Source organism: Rhinopithecus bieti, unplaced genomic scaffold, assembly GCF_001698545.2.
Source record: "Rhinopithecus bieti isolate Rb0 unplaced genomic scaffold, ASM169854v2 scaffold_51968, whole genome shotgun sequence".
Taxonomy (NCBI): Eukaryota; Metazoa; Chordata; class Mammalia; order Primates; family Cercopithecidae; genus Rhinopithecus; species Rhinopithecus bieti.
Window position 1 is genome coordinate 425,656 of NW_016820949.1, and position 7,383 is coordinate 433,038.

A 7,383-nucleotide genomic window follows, 5' to 3' on the forward strand; every position below is an offset into this window, starting at 1 on the left:
TAGGGAGGCTGAGGCAGGAGAATGGCGTGAACCCGGGAGGAGGAGCTTGTAGTGAGCAGAGATTGCGCCACTGCATTCCAGCCTGGGCGACAGAGCGAGACTCTGTCTCAATTAAAATATATATATATAATGGCTGCATAACAAGCCAAATAATTGTTTACTAAAAATGTGTCTAGTTCATTGAAATAAAGCAAGTGTTCTTGAGTTTGGTTATTAACCCAGAGGCCAAATCTGTGTTTCCATATTAGACTAAAATACTAGCTAATGTTTACTGAGTTTTTCTTAAGTGGCTGGCACCTTGCTAACGGTTTATATAAATTGTGATTTGAGGAGAATCAATAAATAAGATTTATAGAGTGATTTTTTATATCAAACACTCTTCTTAGTACTTTATGTGTATTAACTAATTTAAACCTAACAGCAAGGCCATGAAGAAGATGTTACTAATGCCATTCCAATTTTAGAGACAAGGGAATGAAGGCACCAATATTTAAGCAATTTGTATAAAACTACATAGCTATAAAAGGTCATCTTTCCTATATTTTACAGTACAATTTAGGACTCAAAATGTCTTGTTGAAATATCTATTTGTGTCAGTTCTACTCTCAAGGTTATCAGCTTCTCAAAGGAACCCACCAAGTGTTATTTAATCTTCTATTCCAAGTACTTAGTTCACAATAGAGATTATTTTTTTTTCTTGCAGTAGAATAATACTTTCAGTCTTGGGCTTTCTAATTCGAATATTTTCAAAAATATTCTTAATTTCATACAATTAAGAAAATAATCATTAGATATCCTTTCAAATTTTGGTTGAATAAGTTATAAAACAAAATATAAAAGAAACAACAAGTATTCTAATTGTTTTATATTAAGAAATTACCCCTCTCTAAACAATTGTCAGTGATGAATTTTTTTTTAGATTCTTACAGATTCCATTTTAAGCAAAATAATAAAGACTTCATCATCACAGTTCTTGCTCTCTCTTTACTTTTGAGCAAAATTGGGCTCTGTCTTTTCTAAGATGTGTACATTGTCCAGATCCCTGGACTTCTTGGTATTCTCAATAAAACTGCAGTTCTTTAAGGAATAACTATTGAATACCACATTTTTTTCTGATAGTAATCATAACTACATGAGCAAACAAGAAATTTAATTTGTGTTTTTTTCTATTACTCTACTCTCAAATTAAAGGTATTACATTTCTATAAGAAATTTACATCTTATTAAAAGCCATTAGTTTACAAAAGAGGTTTACCTTCAGATCCCCAAATTGCACTTATTACATTATTTTATATAAGTCGTATAATTATGGTAGAATGCCTTAATAAATTACTTGGCTTTGAGAATGTGAGAGGATTGAAAGGTAAAATATACTAACTCTACTTTGGACATTAATTGGATTTGGAGTTCTAGCTTTAACATATTATTTAGTAGTTAATCTTATAAACCTTTCTCACCACCCCACCTCTCCATTCTGTCCTCCCAAGCAAGAAAACACAAAGGTCATGTTTGTATAATTATACATATGTCTACTTACACAATAAATAACTGATGTTTGGAAAACAATTATATAGTCACATATTCTCAAGTTTGAATCACAAGAAACATTGACTGAAGAGAGTCCATCTAACATCAGAACCATATATAAAGGAGAAGTTTTTTTTTTTTTTCTTCTAAGCAACTGAACTTTGTTTACGTGTGTAAATGTTCTAGATTTCCTAAATAATGTAATAATCTTAGTTATAATTGCCACAAAACTACATTCAATTTTAAGCTTATATGTATAGCAGTTTATACAGTAAGCCTGGTAATAGGAGTTCAGATTTGAAAAAACAAAACAACAACAACAAAAAAACTTGTAATGTGATAGAACATAGACTATTAGATTTGAAAGTGATCATAGGGATCATTAGTTAAATATCTCATATTTCAAATAGGAAAATGAAAATCCATCATAGTATATCTTTATGAGGTGTCACAGCCACTAATAACAAACTAAGTCTGGATTACAGACATAATTGTTTTGCATGAAAATTAGAATAGATAATCAGTGCTCAATAAATGTTCTTTCAGTCAGCTAATCTATCAAGTTCTAGTACTCACTTTTAAATGCTAAATTTGCAAATTACAATGAAGACAGACAAAATTTTTTTCTCCAAGAAGAAAGAACTACACGTGAATGTTCTTGTGAAATGGGATCTTTTTTGGTTTAAATGGAAAACATCCCTGATAAAAGTGATAATAGACCAAAGAAAATTGAGTTATTCAGTGGTGTAATTCTAGGATTACATAGAAAAGAGCAATTCATTAGTTTAAGTTTAGCCAAATTGGGACCAGAATTGGCAATTTCCTCTGCTCTATTATTTTGAGGGGAACATCAAGATTCTATTTTGCCTGAAATATTCCCCATAAGCCTTTGTATTTCCTGAAGCTAATTTTGTCATCACTTATAAAGAATTAAGCTATTGCTAACAAGGAGTTAGCAAATCACATCATTAACTAAAATTCTTATCACCACCACCAGAAGCAAAGGAGGGAATAAAACCTCAGTTTGTTGATGAAGTCAGAAATATGAACTCATATTCAGATCCTGTGTAGCATCAGGATGGGAAGCTATGAGTAGCAGATACACTGGTTTCTAGAAGAAAGTTCAGGAAGTTGTCTAAAAGGGGAATAGAGGAATGCAAAAGAAAAAAAGTTGCCTAAGATAAAATTGCACTGAGTCAATTCAAAACAACATCAATAGGAGGTATGTAGTGATGTAACTTTGGATGTACACAGATTTAAATGAGACCTTATAATCTTTCATTGTACATTTTACTTTTCTTCCACAGTGCTTGCCAGGGCTTATAATGATATATTATAAATGTGATGATTTAACTCTTACCACTCCTAAGTTTCTCTCTCTCTCTCTCTCTCTCTCTCTCACACACACACACACACATACACGCACACCCTGCATACCCATACACACAAATGCATGACTTATTATGGGTATTGAGGGCAAAGGAAATCTTTCTTTACTACTTTGTTACCAATGTCTAACTTGGGACTTGACACACAAAAGTTGCCAAATAAGTATTTGTTAAATGAACTTATGTGAAGGAATAAAAAACAGACAATTCGATATTGTCTTTAAGAGAGTTGTTTGATGTTATCTAATGTCACTTAAACTATTTAAGTCTGACTAGAAAAATCAAGCAGCCATTATGGAAGGAGTGAAGCAAGAGCCAAGCTATAACAAACTTTATGCCCACTGGTAAATGCCACAGACTTAAATGTCAACAGTTGCCAAGGGCTGAGGTAGTTTGTGATGGTTTGGGTAAGGTTAACTATGTAAAACCGTAAGATATTTTAAGTAATTATTGCTTATGAGATTCCATGGCTTTTATGAAAACAAGGTTCTGTAAAATATAGAAGTGATTTTTAGTCATTTTTAATATCGTGTGAGCAGTAAGCAGTGGCCACTGGATTGGAATCCAGAACCACAGAGGTGTTGGCTTGACCGCTGAGGGCTACACCATGCTTTCTTTCACGTGCTCTTCATTATATGTGTATATATGTTGAAAGCCAGTAATATGTGGAAAAGAAACTTCTGCTCAATGATTATTTACTTTGGGCTAAAAATGAATACCGCAGCTGGATTCTTTTCCTATTTTTTTTTCTCATTTTGACCACTGCCTTGGAGAATAAAGACCTTGGATTTTTAAAGAATGTTGAAGAAGTTTAAATTTGACCTCTCTCTACTTTGAAAGGCCAGAGAGTTTCCCTTACTTCCCTTTTCTTCCTTCCTCCCCATTTATCCCCTCATTTCAGGAACTCTTTTACCTATGATAGGATCATATTTTATTTTTGGAGAAGGGACATCCTTAGGTTTCATGCCATCCATGACCAAACACATTCTCTCATGTCCTCTGTCACTTTACCAATGGAAGCATAATTCACTTTGCAACTCAAATTAGAATTCCACAAAAACAAGTGCAGCAATGACTGGCACACTGAATAAACCTCAGGCAAATTTAAGCTTTGACTTCTAGGCTCCATGATCTAAACTTACCATCCTCATTACTGGAGTGATTTTTTTTTTTTTCCCCACCAAAACACATGTTTTACATCCATTGAAACAATATTTCTCCTTAGGAAGCTTAGAAAGCCAGCCTGCTTAAATCTGTATTAAATGGCCTCAGTTGACAAATGTTTTGAAACTTAGAAGTCTCCATATATTTTTAGTGTCTCTAAGACTAAAATCCTCTAATATTGACTTATTCATAAATTGATTTTAATATCAGAAATAAAAATGATATTGATAATAAGTGTAAATTGAGATGTTTATTTTAATGCAATCTTCTGTTTTTTATAAAGGAGGTTTTTGTTTTTTTGTTTTTTTTTCCAGGCTGTTCAAGGATAGGAAAAGAATTACAATTTGAAACAGAAGCTACAATTACTCTTGAATAAATATCTGAGCAACTGCTAGTTCTATTTTATTACAATCTAAAAAGGAGCCAAGTTATGTTTCAGGATTTCTGTCACTTTTAATGTCCTTTGAAAAAATAGACAGTGAGCTATTCCAGTCATCCTCTTAATATGCTCCAGTGCTAGAAATTATTGTCTAGTACATAAAACTACTCAGTAAGTTTAATTTAATTATGCTTCTGTAGTTGAAGATTTGAATCCTTCTGCACAGGTAAATTCCACCAACATGACTCCATTTGTTTTCATAAGCACTTATTGATACCAGATACTTTCCATCATAAAACGCTAAGGTTATAATTAAATTTCCCAATGGCTATTAAATAATGGTAAAGTGACAGTTTTTGAAATTAAAGTTTAAAACATTTCTGAATTGTATATATATATGAAAGAATACAAATATGATGAGCCATATGATTTTTATCTGTCGATAAACCACCTCTCAATCACTTAGTAGCTCTTAGCATGGGAGTACACATATATAAATTACAAAATAATTTAATGTCAGTCACAGATTTAGTTTGAGGGTTTAGCTATGTTTTTATAAATAGCAATATAGACCAGATCATGTATATATTAGTACGTTGGACACTCATAGCCAATTTTCATGATCAGAATAGAATTTGTCAATTATTTCAGTCATCAAAAGATCCTGAGAAACAGAAATAGAAACCTCTAATTTTTTTTCCATGATCTGTTGTATTTATTTATTTTAAATACAGTACTATGGATAGTTGAGCTCCTAATAATATCTGACATTTATAAATTTTGTGTGGAAGGCTATGAAGAAAATAAATAAAATCAAAATTTATGTAGTATTCTAAAAGTGTTATTACTACTCAAAAAGTAAGGTAAATTTCTCTTCAACTACGATTCCTCTTATGTGAATTATTGTGATGAGAGTGTCTTAGTCAGTTTGGGTTGCTGTAACAGAATAGAGTAAACTGGGTGCCTTAAACGTCAAACATTTCTCACAGTTCTGGAGGTTGGAAGCATGAAGTCAGGGTTCCAGCATGATTGGGCTCTTGCGGAAGGCACTCTTTCTGTTCTGTAGATGGCTGTTCTCTTGTTGTGCCCTCACATACTGGATAGCAGAAAGAGGAAGAGCAAGCTGTCTTGCATGTGTCCTTCTACGGGCAATAATCCCATTCCTAAGGGTTTCACACTCATGACCTAATTACCTCCCAAAAGATTCCATCTCCAGATACCATCACACTGGGAAACAGGCTTCAACATATGAATTTTGAGATGACACAATCAGTTCACAGCAGAGGGTTCTCTTCTTTGTGCCTATTTGATAGATAGAATAAGTCTGGTCCTTGTATTTGCATATTGTATAAATTGTGACTCATTGTACTTGGAGATCATTAAAACAAGAAGACAATAGGGATCACAAAAAGTTAAGATCTGAAATATTGACAGCACAAAAAAAGTAGAAGTGCATACGATGCCGTTTTCAAAGACTGAAGGAAGATGACAAAAGTAACTCTGACTTAGGTTTGCAAATTTGTGACATTTGTGAGCGAGATATGTAGATGGATATGGTGGAAGGTGCAAAGTAGGGAAGCAGAAACGTATGCATCTGATTCATACAATCAAAAGCCATTGAATTTATTGATAGCCACTCAGCCATGGAATAAAATATGTGTTTTCTTTGACAAAACTATAAGACTATATATAGCTGGTTAAAATTGTAGGAGAGGGAAATTTTAAAATTTTATTTTGAATAAATGTGATAAAATAAAATAAAGTAGAATTGAACATTTTAATATAAGTTGAGTAAAATGTAATTTATCCTGACTCTTTTTTATTTTAATTATTTATTTTTAGTTCTGGGGTACATGTGCGGGATGCACAAATTTGTTACATAAGCAAACATGTGCCACGGTGGTTTGCTGCACCTATCAACCCATCACCTAGGCATTAAGCCCAGCATACATTAGCTATATTTTCTAATGCTCTCCCTCCCCCCTCCCTCACCCCTACCCACTGACAGGCCCCAGTGTATATTGTTCCCCTCCCTGTGTCCAGGATAAATAAAATGTGATGCATATACACCATGGAACACTATGTAGCCTTAAAAGGATTTGAGATCTTGTCATTTGCAGAGACGTGGATGAAGCCAGAAGCCATTATCCTCAGCAAACTGACACAGGAACAGAAAACCAAACACTGTATGTTCTCACTTATTCCTGCTTTAATTTTCTATGCTAGTGTTCTTGTTTTGTCTTAAATTTCTAGAATTTTTCGTGGGCAATAATGTTTGGATAAATCATGTTGCCACATATTTATAAAGTTGATAAAGTTGTAAGATTTAGCAATTCTAGTCTCAATCTTTTCAAAAGTGAATTTTCTTACCTTGAGTTTTGTAGGAACTCCTTGCAATTGGGAGATATTTGTTTAATCAGTCTTTCACTTTTCCTCCAGCAGTTTATATTCCAAGAGTAAATGAAATATGGATATATATCATATTATCTACTTTTTGTGGTAGGCATCATGTGTTTAATGGGATAATAGATAACTTCAAGCTTAAAAGAACAGAAGGCATTGTGAGAAAGGTCAGGAGTCTTAAAAGAAACTGATTTATGAATATGCATCTGTACCATGTATAGCCTACTAATTTACATTTCCCCCCAAATCAACAAAATACCATAGTGAATGCTAAGTGTGACAGTTCTTCTAATGATATCATGGAGATGCTTTATATGAAAAATAATCCAAAAAATATATAAAGGAAGTAAAAGCTAATTATTATAAATGTGACAGATATATGAGACTCTGAAATTTTTCTGTGAGCTTTCAGGGGTTCCTGTAAACCAGATTTCAAGATCCATTTTCTTCTGCCTTATTCTTTCTATAAGTCTTAGAATCATTATACCAGAGAGTGACCAAAAAAAAAAAAAAAAAAAAAAA

The 7,383-nt window shown here is 32.9% G+C and overlaps 1 long non-coding RNA gene across 1 annotated transcript in view; it reads right to left on the reverse strand.

Moving 5' to 3' along the window:
- Nucleotides 1–6,834: 6,834 nt before the first annotated feature.
- LOC108520630 (uncharacterized) overlaps nucleotides 6,835–7,383 on the reverse strand; it is a 3,941-nt gene continuing 3,392 nt past the window's right edge. Inside the window, exon 3 of the long non-coding RNA XR_001882948.1 lies at nucleotides 6,835–6,998. This is a non-coding gene — a long non-coding RNA (uncharacterized LOC108520630). The remainder of the gene's footprint in view (nucleotides 6,999–7,383) is intronic.